Here is a 21,041-nt window from a genome sequence, read left to right as displayed (position 1 = left end):
CCAGTCCGGTTCAGTTGGGTTTTCTTTTCTCCAGTTCAGTTTTTTCTTTCCCTCCCTGTGCACCAACCAGTTTTATTGTCACCCCGTACATGCACGATCTCTGTTCGCTACCACGTCTGCCAGAATGGGGATCGCAATTTCATCGCGCGATCCTGCGTTCACTGATGATGATCGCGCGGAGGAAGCCTATAAAGGTGGTTGATAGATGGAGGGAGAAGTGAGAGGGCACTGCAAACCCTAGCCGCCATGCACAAGGATTGTGAGAAGTGTTCTCGCGATCTTGACGTCGTCGGCCGCGGTGACGAGGGATGGAGGAGTCGAAACCCTAAGGGAAGGAGGTTGTGAGGTCAAAACCCTAGCTGTGCCACTTTTCTTCCTCCCCGTTGTCACGCGCTGCTCTGCCTAACTCTGTTGGCTACGTAAGAAGACAGTCGATTGCCAATCAGAGCTTCTCCCGAGCATCGTCGGCCCGAGCTTCTTCCTCCCACCACCAGCCCTTGGTTGTAAAAGGAGTCTCAGGCACCTCTGTTTATCGTCGATGTCAGCAATCCTCTCTTCTGGTTCTACTACTACCGCCGCTACCTAGTTTTGGCTATTGCCATCATCGGAGCGTCGCCGGAACATTGCCAGATTGGGTTGCCGCCACTGCCCTTGCTTTATCGGAGCCTTTGCTAGAGAGGAGCTACTGTCGGACCCGTTGTCGAAGTCGTTGCCGGAGAGGACCCTTTGAAGCTGTTATCAGAACATCCTCGATGGCCGAAAATCATTTTTGGCCACCATAAGTAGCTGCCAAAAGTTAGGGTTTTACCGTCGTGTTGTTATCTGGATTTATAGTTGCTGGAAGCTTGCGAAGCTTCCGGATAATGTTCCATCATCATCGGAATGGTTCCAACCAATATGCCTTAAATCGGCAGTCAACAGTTGACTACCAAAAAGTACATTGGGAATACGATTGCCGGTGATAGTTAGAAAATCTCAAAAAATGATCGTGACAAACGTTATTGCGTATTTTCCAGAATAAGGTTTTCTTTCGAATCGATCATTATCGATCATCAGCTAGTATCAAAGATGATGACGTGACTCGTAGTTAACTTGCAATTAAGTATAATAAACTACCTATTATACTTTGATAATATTTTAAGTCTACTTATTTTCCTTCTGGATCACTATCAATTTTACATTTATTGCTATTGGTGTCTTGATTTCTTTTGCATTTTTCATGCTAAATTTTGTAATTAAATCTTTAGATATTTAGTTTGATAGATATAATTATCATCTTTTGTTTGTTTAATTTGTAACCCTAGAAAGAAGTGTAATTCACCTACCTAATTCATTTCAAACTCATTTTTCATTAGTTCAACAAATTCATTTAAGAATTTGGTATTAGTTCAACTAAAAATGATGTCATCTATGTAGATTTAGGCTATGAAGAATTTTTTTTCTATGGTTTTAACAAATAGTAATGGATCAATTTATCCTTGGTTAAAATCCTTAGATACTAGGTATGTTGATAATCTTTCATACCATGCCCTAGGTGGTTGTTTTCACTACAACAAATTTGACTTTCTGCAGCGCGCAATTAAGCTATCCGCAGCGCACATCGCATGCTGCTTAACTCTAAGCTGTTGAAAGTTATAATTCATCCGCAGCGCGCAGGACGCACGCTGCGAAAAGTTGCATTCGCAGCACGCGAGCGCGCGCTGCGGAAAGTTGCATCCGCAGCACACGAGCACGCGCTGCGGATGTAATTTTCCATAGCACACATCCCGCGCGCTGTGGATAATTATATTCTTAAAATATAATATACCTATATACACAAATATAATACAAATATAAATAATATAACCTGCTCAAAACTATAATATTTGTAATCCAATACATAAATACCACATACAAATTAGAGCTCAAACAATGTGCATATATATAAGATATAATCATCTACATTTAGTTAGATAAAACAATCTAAACAAAAATTCATCTTTACTACAAACAGTATATGATCAAATCTATATCAGTCAGACAAAAATATAAACATTGATGCCCAAGCGACTGTGCTTTCTATTACATCCTCAAGAAAAAACATCTCTTCGTTTGGTCGAATTAGCTCCACCTTCTCCACAAAGACTCTATCAATCCAAACTTTCTAATAAAATCCACCAAGAGGAATGTGATGTACTTTCTATGACAAATGAAGAATAAAAGTCACAAAATCCTGGAAGATAAAACTATGTAGAAGGGCAACTTATGAGCACAGCTGTGGAGTAACCACATAGTAGAAGCAATTATAGCGAGCAATTGTTGTTTCAGAATCAAACAAGTACGAGCTGACATCACAGAGTAAATTTCAATTAGAATCAAAGTTGACTGGCCAGAGAATTTTGGTGGTCTTCCTTCCCAAGCAAATCAATCTAGAGAATTAGCATCAATACAATTACTATTACAGAATGAGTAATGCTATTTAAAGCAACTAAATTAGACTATAAGTATGCTAAACCTACAAGAATACCATATCTATTCCACACACAGATCATGTATGGGTGACTCAATTGGCATAAAATGCAGATAATTATAACCAATGTATAACTTAACATGGAAAATTCACAACAGAAGGAAGTTAGGCAAAATCTTATGTAGTCTATAAAGGGAGGGAAAGCAATGATAAATCAAGATTCATAGAAAAACTAACTACGTACCAGTAAGAAAAAAAAACTCCAAATAGATTATAGAATGAAATACTAATAGGATAGGTACTTGAATCTGGTACATCAATATCAGTAAATATAGAATTTCTATAGTATTAGGTACATATATGAAACCATGACCATGCTCATAGATAACAAAATTAAAATAATTGTACACACTGTTAATAACAATTCTTATGAAATGGGGAAATAATATATATTTTCCTAGGGAAAATAAGCTTTATTTTCACATATTGTAGAAATTTTTACTGGATCAAGGGACTGAGAAAACAATTTTCCAATGCGGGGGCACACTTACAATCAACAAGATTTTTCTTGACTTGCTTTTTATAGGTAAATCTCTGGTGGAGAAGTTCATTCTGGTACTAAGTGTTGAAAAGAAAATAAGGATTTGATTAACATGGCAACTCATTAGAAACTTAAAATGACTACTTAGGATTGATGGACGCCTTCATCCTAGAAATAAATATATAAATAAAATCAGCGTACCACCCTTTATCAATTACTTAGTGGTCTGAGTTAAATAATCAATGTAAAAAAGAGTTAAGTGTATGGCTTATAGGTAAACTTGAGAACTAAAAGAAAATAGGCTTTAAGTATGTATGAAGTAGAAGCTGGGAAAAGAAGGGAATTTATAAAATGATTACTTTGAAAAAGCAGAGGCATTAGAATGGTTCAACACGTGATTTTTTCTGAACTCTGGATTGTCATAGCCATTCTGCAGTGATCTTCTCAGAGTAAGATCTAGTAGTGAGATCAAAGTGAAAATATATGAAAGTGATCTTGTCATAGCCATTCTGCAGTGATCTTGTCATAGCCATTCTGCAGTGAACTCTGGATTGTACATCTGGGTTACTGCCAGAACTCTGATAAACATATGAAAGTGAAAATAGTGAGATCAAAGCAAACAAAAATATTTTGTCAATATTTTGTAGGGGAACAACAATTAATCATCCTTGACAGATCTTTGCAGTTATTTGGACAACAACATAGCAGATTTACTTACCTGAACATCACCATCATCACTGTTTTCCCCAGTCTTGGATCCAACAACAATATTGGTACTCAAATGATTACTAGCCGCAGCATTATTGTCAGAGGCATTTGAAGAATTAATCAACTGCATGAAACAAGCAACCTTCCCTCAGATATTTCACAAGCTAATTGGATTCGATCTCTAGGAATCAATTGCTAATAAGTACATAAACCTACACAATGCCTCCTCCAAACATGCTGCCATAAGTTTCGTAACTCATTCTTCCATACTGGTTTCACCAAAAAATCCACAGCACCCTTTAGCATGCACTTCAAGACTACACCAATGGAATCTTGAGCAGACATCACTATATAAGAAAGAACCGTAGATATAACAATAGAAAGACTCAAATATATGGCAGGACGTTGTTTACCTTTGATTCTCTAGCTTATCATGACAATGGGAAACTCATTTCTTTCATGTTAATATTTCAAGAAAAAGAGAACCACCACTACATTCTACAATGAGATTGCAATTGGATTGACTTCTCCAACATCTTCACTAGTTGACAGACCGTAGCTACAGCTCAAACCATCCCAAACATATCCTTTGGGAGCACAAGGATCACCCATCCAATTTTTCTTGAGTTGATATCCTTTGGGAGCACAAGGTTTCAACAACATGCCAAACCCTAAAACACGAAATCAGAACCCTAAAACACGAAATCAAAACTTAGAAATACCTTTGATTGCCGCTGCAAGGGGAGGAAACAGAAGAGAATAGTAGTCTGAGGAGAAGACTGAGGAGAATGGACGAAGGAGCTCGCGACGGTGGAGGAAAACGCAGAGAGGAGCTCGCGATGGACGGCCGGAGGAGAACGGACTGAGGAGGAACGGCGCGTGCACGGACTGACGAGGACCGGCGCGAGCACAGACTGAGGGGAACGACGTGAGCACGGACGGAGGGGGAGATCGCGATGGTGGAGAGGAAGGAGAAGCCGAGCTCGATCGCGTGGAGAGGAACGGAGAGGGCGGGGAAAACAGTGCGGGGGGTGGGAAACCTAGCCGATCGAGCGCGTAACAAAGCGGGCACGGACGGAGGGGGAGCTTGCGACGATGGAGAGGAAGGAGAAGCCGATCGCGACGGTGGAGAGGAACGGAGAGGCGGGGGGAAAAGAGTGCGGCCGAGCGCGAGCGGGGAAACAGAGCGAGCGGGGAGGGGGAAAACCTAGCGCGTAACTGAGCGGGCCGGGAGAAAATTCAATTAACCTTTTCAACCGCGTTCTTTTAACAGCGTAGATCCACGTGTGCGCTGTTAATAATATATTTTTTTAACTCCTTTTAACAGCATATAATTTTTATACGCTGTGAAAAATAATATTCACAGCGTATTATTATTTGTACGTTGTTATTTTCTAAATATAAAATATTATCCGCAGCGCACTTAATTAGGTGTGCTGTAAAAACTATTATTAACAGCATACTATAATTGTGTACTGTTAATGACGTGCTGCGGAAAGTCAAATTTGTTGTAGTGTTTAATCTATATAATACTTTCTTTAGTTTGAAAACATAATTTTAATGGTCTTTATCTTCAAATTTAGGTGGTTGACCTATATAGACTTCTTCCTTAATAAACACATTTATGTTGCTTCTTGTAGGGTTTTATTTTTTCTTTCTACTATTCTATTTTATTGTGGGATTCTAGGACATGAAAATTCATGGAGGTACCCATTAATTTGACAGAATTCATTAAACTTAGCCTTTTAAAACTCCCTATCATGGTTACTTCTTATTCTTTTAATTTTTATATCTTTTTCATTTTCTATTAATTTATATAAGTTAGTGAATTTTTTAAATGTTTCAACTTTGGTTTTTAAGAATTTAACCCAAGTAAACCTAGGATAGTCATCAATTATTACTAAGCAGTATTGAATTCTGCTTAATGACTTTGCCCCATGTGAATCGAATAGGTCTAAGTGTAGTAGTTCAAGGATTGTATTTGTTTGATTTAGGTTTGTTACTTTATGAGTGGATTTGATTTATTTCCCTTGTTGACAAACATTACAAATTGAATTTTCTAAGTTGATTAATTTAGTTAGACCTTTGACTAAGCCATTGTGACTCATCTATGAGATGAGTTGTACATGAGTGTGACCTAATCTCCTGTGCCACAATTTAGTTTCCTCTTGCTGTGTCAATGGACACTTGATTGAGGAGCTTGGTAGTCAATTTTATAAATATTATTATTTTTTAATTCCCTTAAGTGTTATTTTAGGGTTATCAATATTTTCAATTAAATACTTGAATTTGGAAAATCTAAGTAACCAACATCACACAATTGACTAATACTTAGCAGGTTAAACTCAAATTAATCTACTAGTAAGACTTTGCGAATAACAAAGTTGGAACTTAGTTCGATGTTATCTGTTCCAATTACCTTAAGTATTATGTTGTTCTCGAACGCAACGGATCCTAGGTTCTTAAATTTAAACTTCATGAATTTTAATCTGTCTTCAGTTATGTGCCTGGAGCATCCACTATCCAACATCCATTGGTCCAAATATTTGTGTTTCTACACATAAGATATTTGGTTTGGCTCTAATTTTGGAGTTAATAGTAGATTGATTTTCACTTTACTATTTTCCATCTCACCCGTTCTAGATTGTCAAATAATTAATCCTATAAATTGTGTGAGATGGTTGTAAATTTTATCTTAACTAATTCAAGTATGATATTCTATGACTTGATTGACCTTGAGTTAGATTCAAATTTAACCGTCGATCAATTAAGCACACATTTCAGGTTTTAGTTTCCAGATAATGGCGAAGCACAGAGGCCTTCTTGGTTATCGAAGCAATGACCACTTTCTAAGACAAAGCTAATTCATGAAATTATAAGCTTAACTGAGCTAATGAGAAATTTTGGTCTAACTAGTCTAGGGTTTGGCGAGGTAGCTTTGGTTAGTTTCACTCAGCTAAGCAAACCAAATAGAGTACTTTTTACCCCACTGAATTACCTAGACTGAGTTTCCCTAGCATATTATCATCTCACCCCCATCCTGGTACTAGGTTGGGTAAGTATCAATCAAGTCTTTATCCTTAACTAGCCTAGGTTCAATCTAAGTTCAAGAAATAACAAAAAATAAAACCAACCAAGTCTATCTAGTATAATGGTCTTCGTTTTATCTCCCCCTAGATCATGACCCTTGTTGGATCTGGTTAGATAATGGATTTGATCCTTGGGGACCCAGTATTGGTTCCGTCCAACTTAATTGATCAAGCTATACTTGGGAACCTATGCTTGGACTCATGGTTTATGTGTTCGATTAACCAAAGATAAGTATGATCTATGTCTTGACTTGTGTCAAAGTCCTGATCGATTGTACACAACTCTTTGAGTCCCAAGCATCGTGTCAAGATACTTAGAACTCGAAGTGAACCTTTCCAGTGATCATTTTAGATCCTCAACTTGAATTTTCAGAGAAGAATTTTCTTTTCTCAAGTTAGACTTGAGTCGAAGTTCTATTCTAAAGGTTAGTCTTTTCCTTAAGGAGTGTAATCTCCTTTTGGAGAAACTTAACTTGGATTGTGGACTTAGTAAGTTTTCTAGATAAACAATAAATTATTAAATGTAATTTGTCAGCTAAATTATCGCTTACATTGGGGTTAGGGTCTTCTAAACTGGATACGAATCCGTGACTTGACTCGGGCTTAGCTTCAGATTCGATGTCGGGTTCAGATTCGGTGTCAGCTAGTTCCTCTCATGCCGGTAGAGCCAGGAAACTTATGTTTTCTTCTTCTGAGTCTTCGAGGAAGACTCGTCCTACATTGCCTTTAACGCCATCTTCTTCAATCTCTTTTCTTTCTTTTGTTTAGGACACTTTGCCTTGAAGTGTCCTTTCTTGTTGCAGTCATAACACGTGACTTTAGCCTTGTTGATGGCATTTTTGCTTGATCTAGCTTTTTGGATCACCTTCCTCATATCCGACTTCCTAAAGCCCTTCTTCTTCTTGAACATTTTTCGAACTAGGTTGACTAGTTCGGTGGCGACTTCATTGTTGTTGTCGGAATCCAATGCGTCTTTAGATTCGAGCTCGGGTCGGTGTTTTGCTTTTTTGCTCCTTTGTTTGACTTGCAAGAAGTGCAATATCTCTTTCGGTCGGATTGGTGTTAGTCCGTTCATGGAGTTCAAACTCAGCAAAAGGTTTGTCTAATTTAATTTTAGAAAGGTCCCTAGAAATCTTATACGCATGAACCATTGATGCTCATAAGGTGTTCCGTAAAGCATACTTATTATGTCTCTGTTCTTTATTAGTTGTCGTATGGTGTGAAGACCATTAAGGAGGTCTTGAATCCTCGGGTGTAGCCCACTAGTGGATTCTCTGTCCTGATTTTAATATTATATAATTTATTGAGAAGTAAGTCTCGCTTACTTACCTTAGTATCCAAAGTTCCATCGTGCAACTCAATAAGTTTGTTGCATAAGTTCTTTGCACTTATGAATGGACTCACTCTATTGAGCTCCTCCTTGATGAGGCCGCATTGTAATGTTTGTGTAGCTTTGGCGCGTCGACCTCAATTTTGTATTTTGTGGCGGTGTCCCATTTCTCACATGGTTGAAGGATGTCGTCTACATCTGTCGGGAGGATGAAGCATGTCTGGATCACGATCCATATCTCCACTTAAGTCTTCAAGTAGTACTCCATTCTCCCCTTCCAGTACATGAAGTCTTTGTTGAAAAATAAGGGAGGTCTGGTAGTGTTGTTGCCTTCTTGATGGGTCATTGAAAGAACTTTGCACACAAGTAAACGAAAAAAAATTATCTCAAGACTTGATCTTGGATTAGTAGTGCGGAAGAAACTTAAAAGAAGATTAGAACGACGAAAAACTTGCTCGATTAGTGATTGTACTAATTTCGACCATCCCTGGCTCTAATATCAATTGTAGGATCGAGGTAAGCACTTAAGGGAGGTGAATAGTGCATTTGTTGCTTTTGCATGAGTTCGAAAAAGCTTCATAAAAATAAAGTAAGTAAATATATAGTGTAATATAAAACTAGACATGTTTGTTTTACTTGGTTTACAACCACTAACTACTACTCTAAGACCCACGGTGGTTAATAGTTTACGACGGGCAATCCACTAAATAACTCTTTCACTTTCGAGAAAGAGTTTCGCCTTTTAAAGAGTTTAGGATTGGTAAGGTTTTACCATCCTAATAAATTAAGTACAAAATTGAAGGCAAAAAGTAAATGTTTTATCGATAACGTAAATGAGAAGTTTGCTTCATTGTCGGTGTAGCTTTTCAATATTATGACAGCATCTTGGGTGCTTCGGTCACGCACAGAATGGACGTTGATGTAGCATAAGTTGTGTTTTTTAAGGTTTCCCCTCGCAACTATTTATATAGCCTGATCTAAACACCTGGAACTCCTTCCAGATGCCTCCATGTCATCCCATCGATTCAATCTCGTTACTGACTTGGCATCTCCAAGCATCTGTATCCCTTTTAGGTGCTTGGAACATTGACGTAGAGGTTGTCGGATCAGGGTTAACTCTGTCGTGCCTTATCCATCTTCAGGAGCCTTTTCAAGTGCCTGGATAGTTTGATTGCTTGGATCCAATAGGGGTGCCCGAACCCCGAGGTTTCAGCCCCTCAATTTCTGCATCACAATGTTAGTGCAAAACAGATATTATAGGAATTTAGAGTTTGACAGCTTACTAACTGTCTGGTCTTGACTTTTAGATTTCCAATGAAACCCTAGGTCAGACCAATATCTACTGTTCTCATCTAGGAAATGTGTCTTGACCTGCTCCTCTCAGGAGAAATTACCTCTGCCAACCATCCAGTCCTCCAGACCTGGTTAGACTTTTGCTCAACATCCAATCCTCAGCCCCTAGGACTTTCCTCCAATGTCCAGTCCTTGCTGGCCCATCGCTCCGCTTGACGTCCAATCTATGACCTATCTAGACTTCCTGCCTAGTGCTTTGATCTGTCAAGTTTTCCTGCCTAGTGCTTTGATCTGTCCTCCCAGTCCTCCTAACTAGAACTTCCTAGCCCAGTTCTTCAGACTACGACTTTGTTGCCCAATCCTTTAGACTAAGACTTTCTTGTGCTACCTGCATACTCATTTCAACTCGTTAGTAAATGTCACAAGCTTAACTTTAACCCTTTTCCATGATCATAATCACGACTCGATTATCTAGTGCTCTCTGCACCAACATGATCGACTACCGTTGATCGGAGCTATTGGTGGAGGGTTTCTTTCTACCTACCACTGTAGCACCCTCCATTGTCAAAAATCATTTCCATCCACCAGAGTTTCTACCGAGGTTTGATGCCAGAGTTGCTGTCGGAGTGTCTGAGTTGCTGCCGAAGCCGCTTCCAGGTTGCAATTGGGGTTTACCACTAGGGGCTTGTGAAGCTTCTAGAGATTGTTCAATCTTTGCCGAAAAAGGTTTCAAGTGTTTGCCCTATACCGATGGTCAAAGGTTGACCATTGGAATCTATGCCGAGAATAAGATTATCAACGATAGGTAGAAAACCCCGAAAAATTTATCGCGACGTGTGTTATTACGTGTTTTTTAATATTAGAGATTTTTTTTACGAAGACTTCTAGATGAGAGCTTGGCGTGGATCATCGGTAAAGGTGAAGCTTTGATAAAGTCGCTCGATTGATGTCAATCTCATTCCATGGCATTTGTCAAGTATACTTAAAATAATTATTATTCTTAAAATTTTTAATTTTTAGTTATGTCATGTACTTATTATATCCTATATGTGTGTATTGCAAGTATTGTAATAATTTGATGTAATTATTAATTTTTCTTCTGTTGTGCACGTTTGTAGGTGCTTGGACTCGTCAAAACCTAATCCACTCACACAACGGTCTTGTAATGACTCCTTACATTCCGGGTGCCTGGAAGCGATTCGAGTGCTTGGAATCTGCTAACGTGGATGTCATTTTGACAACAGCTCGCTAACTTCAGGCACCTAGAACAATTCTAGGTGCTTGAAATGGTTAGCCTTGAGTTGACCATTGTCTGAGTTCAGCTCCTCTGGTTTGTCTTGGTTTCCATGTGTAGATTTCCTTCTAGCTTCTCGTCCCTCGAATGCACCAAGCCTTCCTGGCTTGCTCTTATACATCCTTCTCGCTCTGCCGAAGTACTCTTCCGTAGCTCTTTGTGTTGGCAGTTTTGGTAACTGTCATGTGCACTCCGTGAGCGATGCTTCTTCTCCCTATTAAAAGGGAGAGGAAAGCTCTAATAATGGGGCGTCCAAGTTGAGTAGAGAAGCAAAGCGATAGAAAGAACAGAGGAATACCAGGTTGCCGGAGAAGATCCGTGAACACCAAAAATAGCGGATTTGGTTTGTGAAAGCCTGAGGGGTTTTCCTCAATGATTTCTCCTCTGACACAAGTGATTCCAAGCCGAACATTTCTCAGAAGAACAGGTAAGTGATTACACTTCGTACCTTGGTTGCACCGAGCCTGTCGGCTCCTTTCCCACGCCCCCTTCTTGCTCGCTTGTGTCTTCTACCAAGTTACATGTGTTCTCCTAAGTCCATGTACATTTAAATACACGCATCAAACATATAAAGACATAACTTAAACTTATTTGATAACACATCAAAACACCACCGGGGTACTAACATGGGGCACTAAAAAAGGTAGACAATCACCCTAAGTCGTTCAATCCTACATCCGAACCGATAGAATCTCAATAATTGTCTTAAACCAAGCATCCTGCACATCCTTAACATGTGTTAACTTGGGACTAGGCAACATTATGATCATATAGGATAAGTTGATCCCAAGAATGATACACCATCATGTGTATCACCCATATTAATGATGCATATCTCATGTATTACCAAGGCATTCAATAAGGGGATGAAAATTTAGGTCACGTCTGTAGGATCTCGTAAGCGCTAGAGGGGGGTGAATAGCGCTTAAGCATTTTTTTTTCTGGTTTCAAAAATTCGAGCGTGTATGGTGCAGCGGAAAACTAGTAAAGTAAATAAGCAAGAACGACACGTGCATTTTTTTACTTGGTTCACAGCCAAAGGCTGCTACTTCAAGGTCCATGATCTGTGATCATTTTCGTAACGGCAATCCACTATAGAACTGTTGGCGTTCTGGATCTCCGTCCTATGTTCCGGATTCTATCCGCTCCGAAAAGCATAGAACCCCACAGGATAAAAAATTTTATCCCGCCAGGATCAATTGACAAAGTCTACAAAAGACTAAGTCAATCGATCCTTCAGGATCGCCGATTCCTAAATTACTTAACTACGGTTTACGACTAGTTCTAGGTACAAAAAAAACTGCAGAAAAATAAATCATACCCGAACCTTGTTGATAACCTCGGAGCCTTCCGCTGTATTCCCAACTTCTTCCTGGACGTTGGGTGGACAACGAACTTCCAGAAATAAGGAAACTGCAACCTTCGGATGATGATGCCTTAGATCGCCTTGCTTCTTCTCGCAGCAACTTCGCCTCTTCTTGTCTCCCACCTTGGATCTGACCACTACACCTTGGAGGAGGTTCGGCCACCACAAGAGAGAAAAGAGAGGAAGCAAAGGAAGAAGAAGAAAAAGAAGAGGAAGAGAAGAAAAAGAAGAGGAAGAGAAGGGAAGGGGGCGGCGACAACTAGAAGAGAAGGAGGAGAGAGTTCGATCTCGGAATCCTTTCTCCCTTCGATTTCTTGATCTCCTTGCCGCCCACCCCTCCTCTCCTTTTATAGCTCTCACGCCCAAACCAAGTCTTGGCCACCCATTCAAAATATTTATTTAATTTTGATTGATTCCGTGAACCAATTCTAAATTATAGAAATATCTCAAATCTAGGCCTTTGGATTAGCTTGCTTGGTTTCCAACCGTTAGATCTTTTCGAAATTAGTTAAAAAATAATTCCAACCTTATCTATAAGTGGCCGGCCATATGGATAGGCTTGGTTCAATCCGTGAACCAACTTTATATTAAAAAAGAAAATAAAACTGAACCAAAGAGATCTCATCCGTCGGATGCAACTTAATCTCATCTAACGGTTACGATATAATCTCCTTTAATATAACTTGATCTCTTCGATCCAATGGCCATGATTAATCCATTTGGGCGTGTGGTTCAATAGAAGGCTCGGGAGTCGCAAGAACAGAGTTTGGAGGCGTTGGAAGTTGTATACTCGGTTGCTGGTCGCGGGTGCTTATATAGCCTTGCTGAGTCGACTCAGATGCAGATCTGGGTCGACTCCAGTCTGCTTTATCGTCTTCGCCCGTTATCATTCTTGAGTCGACTCTGATTGACTTCTAGGTCGACTCCAGTCGCGGTGGCATCAGCGGTGATAACTTTTGATCCTGAGTCGACTCAAAACCTTACCTGAGTCGACTCCAGGCTGAGATGGCGGAAAGTCGACGTGCTGACCTCCGGATTCCAGCTGACTCGGCTGGAGTCGACTCCAGAACCCATCTGAGTCGACTCCAGACCCGAAAATTAACTTTTTTGTCCAGAGTTCGCATTCGCCTGACTTTTCCTTCCTGTAAAAGATGTTAGCTAAAATGATAACATGCAAAGGATTAAATTGGTTCACCGAACCAACTATGAGTCTTAACTTCGGATCTCCAGTGAGACCCTGGGTTAGACCGACGCCTAATGTTCCTCTTGGGAACGCGTCCTCACCCACTCCCCTCGGGAGAATTTATCTGATTGTCAACTGAGTCCCCCTGACTCGTTGGACTTGTGCTCGGCTCTATCTTTGCCCCCAAGGATTTGTGCTGCAACTGATCCTCCTGATCAGCCCAGTCTTCTGCTACAACTTGGTCCTCCTAATCAAGCCCAGACTTCTACTGCGGCGTGGTCCTCCTGACCAGCCCAGACTTCACCTGGTGCACTTTGACTCTGTCAAGACTTCATGCCTAGCAGCACTAGGACTTAACCTGTCTTCTGTAAGCTCAGTTCAACTTGGTTAGCCAAACACATACTTAACTTGATCCTAGTTCTATAATCAAAACTCTGGTTTGATCTGCTAGTGCTTCCTGCACTAACAGTACTCACTTATGAAAACCCTCAAAGGACAACAAGAGCTTGGATACGTCTCGACCTCACACCCACTTGAGCGACTTTACGCTCGCTTGGTCAGCTTATCTCTCACTCATATTTTCTCGACATTTCACAATCCTGACCCGACCTATATTGTTTCTAACTGGCCTGTAACGCTTAGCAGTGCTAAGCACATTAGAAAGGCAAGAAACTAGACAAGAAATTAGACACAAGTTTCCAAATATCTTGCAATGCATAAGAAGACCAAAAAATAAAAAATACAAGAATCCGAGGCTCATTGGGCCTCGGCTACTGATGCGAGGTCTGGTGAAGCAGGAGGGTCAGTAGGCTTCAACAAAAGATTGGCAGAAAGAGAGATCGGCTGACTCGGATGGCATGTCAGCTTGACTGGTTAACACAACGGGAACTTCAAACCCATCGGTATCAGGATAATCATGTTGATCAACTTCAGGTAGAGCGTTCCAAGCCATCTTCAAGTCTAAGAAGCGGAGGTCGGCATCTCGAGCTATAAGTCCTGACTTCATGAATTGTAGAATGGCACCATCAAAGTCATACTCCATCATTTTGCTTGACCTCAATGCAACCAAATAAAAGAAGTCTGGCGAGGACAGGAAGGCTCGATGACACTCTGCGAACTGAGCCTCCTCCCTCGTTTGGAGATCTTCCATCTCCACTTGGGATGTATTAAGCTCAGAAGTGAGCTGTTCTTCTTTAGCTCGGGACTCTGCCAATTGTTGAACCCAATGACCTCGCTCCCTATCAAAATTGGTCTTCAGTTGCAGAAGCTGATTCTCGACAGCAGCCAGTTCAGCATCTTGTTGCATAGCTAGGTGCTCCACCTGTAAGCAAGACTCATGAGCTTGCTTCTCGGCCTGGTGCAATTCCTGGGCCTCGAACCTGACCCGAGCCAGCTCCAACTCCAGCTCTTGGACACGAGACAAATTGTACTGAGCCTTTGTCTTCCACTCCTCGGCCCTCGCTTGCGCTCTTGATTGAGTACTCTGAGCCATGATCACCTTGGCTCGAGCCTGATCAACGTCATCAAGGCCTCAGCCAACCCTTGAGGCAAGGGAGGTCGGTTAGCTAGTTCTGCCTGCAAATGAGTTATTTCACCATCCATCCGAGTGATACGTTTCTCCGATCGAACTAGATGGCGGTGCAAGACTTTTTGCTCCATACCGGTTTGCAAATCAATATACTCAGTTAACAAACAAAACAGTAGACTAGACTTAACATAATCGAATTTACCTTTACATAGGACTCATATAGGTTGTCACTTAGAATAACCATTCCAAGTGGAGGAAGGAGTTTCTGGTGTGCCTCGAGGCGTTCAGTAGCAGCCCACTGTTTGTGAAAATAAACTCTCGGGGTCAATCTGTGTATGTGCAGAAGGAGAATGAGAAGGCGATGAAGGCAAAGAGCGTGCCAAAGGACTTTGCTCCTCAGAAGCTGCACCACGGGATTGAAGAATTAAAGAAGGCAAAGGTGCCTCCAACCTCTTGTCGAGGCATTCCTTGCCTTTGCTTCGAAGGGCCTGAGGTTGACGCAATGATGTTGGCCCCGAGCTGGCCTCTTCAACAATAGCAAGACGATGTCGCTTTTTAGACAGTTCAACCTCAGCCATTGTACTAGGAGGTCGGGTCTTCTTCTTCTTCTTCTAGCTCTCTCTAGTTGGTTGGTGTTGAGATGAGCCTTCGACAATTGAAGGTTTCTTTAGCTCGGGGGCACCTTGGGTGGAACTAGCTCCTTTGGTCTTGGGACGAGGAGTGGCAACAACAGCTGGTCAGCTCAAAGGGGACACACGAGACGGGGGCAAAGCTCCGAGGTCCTCAATAGCGTCTCCTATCACCGACATGCGCTCAATGCATGTCATATCTCACTTCAGGATCTTATTCATTGAAGCATTCAGCATGATGTGACCTACAAATAAAATAGAAGGTTAATGATCAACAGTGAATCTGATTATCAAATAAAACTCTTACTTAAGCGATCCCCCAGTCGGATTCGGATAGGGCTGAGCTCTGCTCGATATAGCAGGGCCTCGTTCTCCACTAGATCGTTGACATTAAAACTCAATCCCTCTAGTTTAGCCGACGCCTCTAAGAAGGTTGGGATTGACTGCTCCGACTTGAAGCAGGAACAGAGGGCAGGTCGGTCGTCCATGGGGTCGGTCAGGTATAGGGTTGAGGAGGTTTAATGAAGATAAAGCAATCTTTTCAGTCCTTATGGGAGGTCGGATACTTAGCTAAAAAGTTGAGTCCTTATCTGGCCGAGAAGTAGAAAACCCCGCACTCAAACCGGCGTAGGGCATACAAGGCATTAAACAAGGTTAGGGTCAATGGAATCTGATACAGCCGACATATAATGACAGTGCCACAGATGAGGCGATATGAATTAGGTGCAAGTTGGGAGAGATTGAGGCGATAATAATGGGCTAATTCTAAAATGAAGGTGGGGATAGGGAACCTGAGACCGCTGGTCATCTGGTCGTAAAAAATAGTTACATGGCTAGCGGGAGGTCGACAAGGTCGATAATCGGATAAAGGCACATAAATTGCATGATCAAGAGGGATTTTGAATTGGGTCCGGAACATGCTGATGGCATCCCGATCATAAACACTGCATCGGATTTTGAACCATGAAGTTTTGGAAATGAGGAAGCCATGTGGGTCAGGACTTACGTAAGAATAGGTCGGGCACAGGCAAAGCGATTGGAGTAAAAGGGGTGCAGGTTCAACAGCACTCGGATTTGATAAACGTCAAATATATTGGCGAAATCATCTGACGGAGATGACGCGGTTAAAGGGAAGCCGTTAGGGTACGACGATTCGACACCAAGGAGTTAAAAGGTTTGCAGAAATTAGGGAAAATGGGTGTGCACACCTATACCCATGGCGGTCGCTACCCCTTTTATAGCAGGGTTTCTGAAATATTCTAACTATGTGAGAAATATTCTGCCATACTCGTTCCGCTTTGGGAGAGAACTGTGTATGCTTATCCCTAGTGTTCCTGCTTTTGTGAAAGAATCGACTCTGTTTTCTCTGGATTAGACTGAACGACCAAGCCATAAAGCCAGCATAGGAAGAGGAGATAAGGAAAAATTACAGAAAGAGCTCAGTATATGCTTAAAGAAACATACTGTGCTCAAAGAGAGCTCGGCAAAGGCACAAGGAAGTGACCAAGCTCCTAGAGAGCTCGAAAAATGCACATAGAAACATATCGAGCTCTGATGCAGTACAAGGAAGCAGACCAAGCTCAGGCTCGGCAAAGGGGTCGGAAGCTCCTAGATTAACAAATGTGAATAGATCCGTGGTCGCCAACCTCATCAAAACTCACCAAACCTCGGCTGACACCCGCAGACCCTTTCTATAACACAGTCTCCTTAGCCAAATCTGGTCGGAATAGACGGGTGTCTAAACATAGACATTCCCAACTCGGCACCTAACTAATCCATGATTGACACCGAACCCTCATAACCTGGTACCCCACTTAGCTAATAAGCACTAGTATGACCTCAAGGGAGATCCTCAGATTATTTGCTGTCAAGTCAAAATCTTGGAAATAACTTAGTCCTTGCAAATGCTAGGGTTGTAACCAAAACAAAAAGAAAGTTGTTAATAGGCTTTAAAGAAGAACCTCAGCATAGGAAGGACACTAGTACCTTACCCTAGCAGCATTACATTAAAAAGGAAAAAAGTTTAGATCATCCAACATGTAAGCACATTCAAAGATTTTTGAAATAATATTACAAAAATGTCTCCATTTATCAACTGTGTTTCTCTGATTCGGGGAGTTCATCCCAACCTTGTGGAGATCCAGAAAACTAAGGTCTGATTCTTTTGGTATCAGACCAGACTGTACAAATTGTTTGCCGACCCCATCGAAACCATACCTCAGCATTTTGCTGGTCTTGATTCCCAGTAACTCATAGAATTTCATGAGACTTCAGGAAGGCAGCCTTCTTCTCTTGCCAGCGGTGCTCCTCCCCCTCCTTCAAATCGGCTAGCTCTTTCTGAAGTAATTCCAGATCAGATAAGAGTCTTCTCATGATCAGAGGATAATTGCTCTCGAAGCTCCTTTTCTTTGGTTAACTGGAGCTCTAGGGTTTGCCTCTGGATGTAACCTCTTGTACCTCCCAACGAAGTTCCTCTTGCTGAATAGAATAAGTAGCCAAGTTGGCCTTCAGTCTTAGTTTTCTCTTCTCGTAAGGACCTAGTCTCCTCCTTGGCCAGGATGGTCTCCCCTTGGGAAATCTTCAAGGCAGCTTGACAGGTCTGTAGCTCTTGTTCTAGTTGAAGAAGGCGAGAGGTCCTAAGCTCTGCATCTTTATTCATCTTCAGTAATTCTTCTGAAGTTCTTCCTCACCTCAGAACGAGCCTCCTTAGCATCCAGACGAGCTTTCTCTGCATCAGCTCAGGCTCGAGCTACCTCCACATCCACAATAGGACTCTTCAGCTGATTCTTGAGATCTGCCACTTGAGCCTCTAGTTGACGGTTGTGGGCTTCCATCAAAGGGACACGGCGTTCCAACTCCGATATTCTTTCCAAATCTGATCAAAATATCAAAATGAAAGTCAAATAGCTCAGTTAAAATCATCCTAGGCAGACAAGTGGTTAACAAAGAATCTGTGGATACCTTACCCTCGCCAGTGAACCATTCAGGTGTTGACACAAAGTTCCTGTGGTCAGCCGAGGCAACACCTCCGTCTCATATCGACGGAAATCCTCCACAGACAAGCGAGCTCGTTCCTCTCCTCCCATGGAAGTGGCACGCTGACTTCCCTCAGAACTAGTTCGAGGAGCCCGAGGAGGACGTGTGGATCTGGTTCTCTCTCCATCTTCTTTGATACGGAAGGAACAGGAACAGCTTCGGAGGAAGTAGCTGGAGTCTTCCCCTTGTCATGCCGATGCTTTGTGCGTGCCTCCGGAGGAACAGATCTCAAAGGAGAAACGGCTAAAGGCTCTTCCTCAGAAGGACCACCTTGGGTCTCAGGAGCTTCAGTGGGAGTTATTCTTTGTTCCAGTTCAAATTGATCCTTGATAGGTTTCTCACTTTCCTCCCTGCTCCTTTTCTTAGATCGTGTCTCCCTAACTGTCTCAGATACGATGATCGGTCCTGATTCGGACTGTAATTCTGACTCTGGTTTATAGTTTGGCACCTCTACCACATGGTCAGACTTCTGCCTCAGCAAGACTTACAGCAGCATAGATATGAACCTCACCTTCAGGCTGGACATTCTTCCTGAGTCCTCTTCTCTCAGCAGCTGAAAGACTCTGCAGCATCCTCAGACACCCACCAACTATCGGTAGTGGTGAGGTCCCACTTCAGGTTCTTCTTAACAGAAGCACCCAACATGATTTCACCTACACCCAAAAGAAAAGAAAATTAGTTAGTATTAAAAATGAACTTCAGAAGAAAATAAGAAAACTTACGTAAAGAAGCATCCAAGGGGATGGCATTGGGACTCAAGCCAGCTCGGTATAAGAAGGGCCTCATTAGCAACCAATACATTCACATCAAATTTCAAATTTGATAGGGTTTCAGTAGCATTCAAGAAAGATGGCTCTAATCTATACTGACCTAGGGAAGGTTGAGGAGGTATTTCAGGTCGCCAGAAGGTTGGCCATGTGTAAGGACAAGGAGGTTTCATGAAGAAAAACCTATGCTTCCAACCTTTATGTGAAGTCGGACACTTAGCTAAAAATTTAAAACCTAGGTCTAGCAGTAAAATACATCACCCCGACCTCACCTTTCTTAGGGAAAAAGAAATAGTGAAAGGTAGAGGAATCAAAAGGGATTTGGTAAACCTGAAAGATAATGGAAGCACTGCAGATCAAACGATAAGAGTTAGGAGCGAGCTGAGACAGAGAGCACTGAAAATAAGAAGCTAGGTTCTGCAAAAAGGAAGGGAATAGGGAATCGTAGTCCTCCCTCTAGTTGTCCCTGGAAAAAGGTGACAAAGCCAGGAGGAGGCTCGTGAGGCCGTTGGTCAGGAGTGGGGAGAATGAGTTGATGATCTGAGGGGATACCGAACTGAGCTCTCAACAGTATCTCGTCATCCTCAGTAGACAAGGTTGACACTTGGACCTCATACCAAGGAACAGAGGTCGCCATAGAAGATTACTAAGGGTTAAAAAACTGAGATTAGGTATTCGCTAAGTCAGAGAAATTGGTTGCTATGAGGCGATAAGAATACGGAGGTAGGGACTTAACGTCTAGAGTTCGCAAGTTGATGAGAAAGCTAAGGAGACACAAGGGACAGAGCGAAAGGTCGTCGCGAAGTTAGAATGCGACTCAGCAGAGGGGTTAGGGTTTACTCGAGGATAGAAACGTTGAAGGAAAATGGAGAATACGAGAGTAACAAGGAAAAGGAAGTAACAATGACTTACTGAAGTTAAGAGAATCACAGGCGGAGCTGAAGGAGGGCGACAGAGAGCGCGAAGACGAGGGAGTAGAGAGCTAGGGTTTCGTCGAGGAAGATAGTGGCAAAGAATAAGGGCGTCGGGCTTAAACCAAACGGCTACTTAATCTCCGCCGTTGAAAACCAAAGCAAAGGACGAGATAAGTTGATGAATACAGCAATGACTTCGATCAACATAAGTCAGGATAAGATTAAGAAGGGTTGAGAAAATTTTGCGCCTTGGGTTTGACTCAAGTCCAGTCAGTCGGACTTCGCCTCCTTCGACTAGACTAGGTCGGGAGGCTTATGATCCGGTAAGAATATTTAGCGATGACGTGGACGTTGAGTATAAGGAGAAGTACGAGAAAATAAGTAAAAAAAAAGCATTCATCAAGTTAGGAAGCCACGATCTCTCTTCAACATTGTGTCGAGTCACTATCAGGTCTCGAAATGCGACCTTAAGTATTGAGCCGACCTCATGACTTGGTCCCGATCTCACGAGCCAATCTCATGACTTGGTCCCGATCTCACAAGCCGACCTCATGACTTGGTCCTAATCTCACGAGACGACCTCATGACTTGATCCCAATCTCACGAGATGACCTCAGGACTTGGTCCTGGTATTGCACAGATGAGCTCGGCCACATGATCAGTTCAGCCTAGCCACCTACAGATAAGCTCGGTCATACACTCAGTTTAGCTCGACCTCATGCCCAATCCAGTTCGACCACATATCTTCTGACCTCATACTGACTTTTTCTTCTCGGCTAAGACTTATCATCTCATCTCAAAGGATAAGGGCAGTGACCAAGTTCCCAGACTTGATCCCCGACAATTTCAATCGTCGAATGAAAATAATCAACACCGCTAAACCATTAGATGTTTGAAAACTATCAGAAATCAAG

This window comes from Curcuma longa, chromosome 14 (genome assembly GCF_044706935.1).
Source record: "Curcuma longa cultivar G26 ecotype Majalengka, Jawa Barat chromosome 14, ITB_CL_G26_1.1, whole genome shotgun sequence".
Lineage (NCBI taxonomy): Eukaryota > Viridiplantae > Streptophyta > Magnoliopsida > Zingiberales > Zingiberaceae > Curcuma > Curcuma longa.
Note: the sequence above shows the minus strand (reverse complement) of the source record.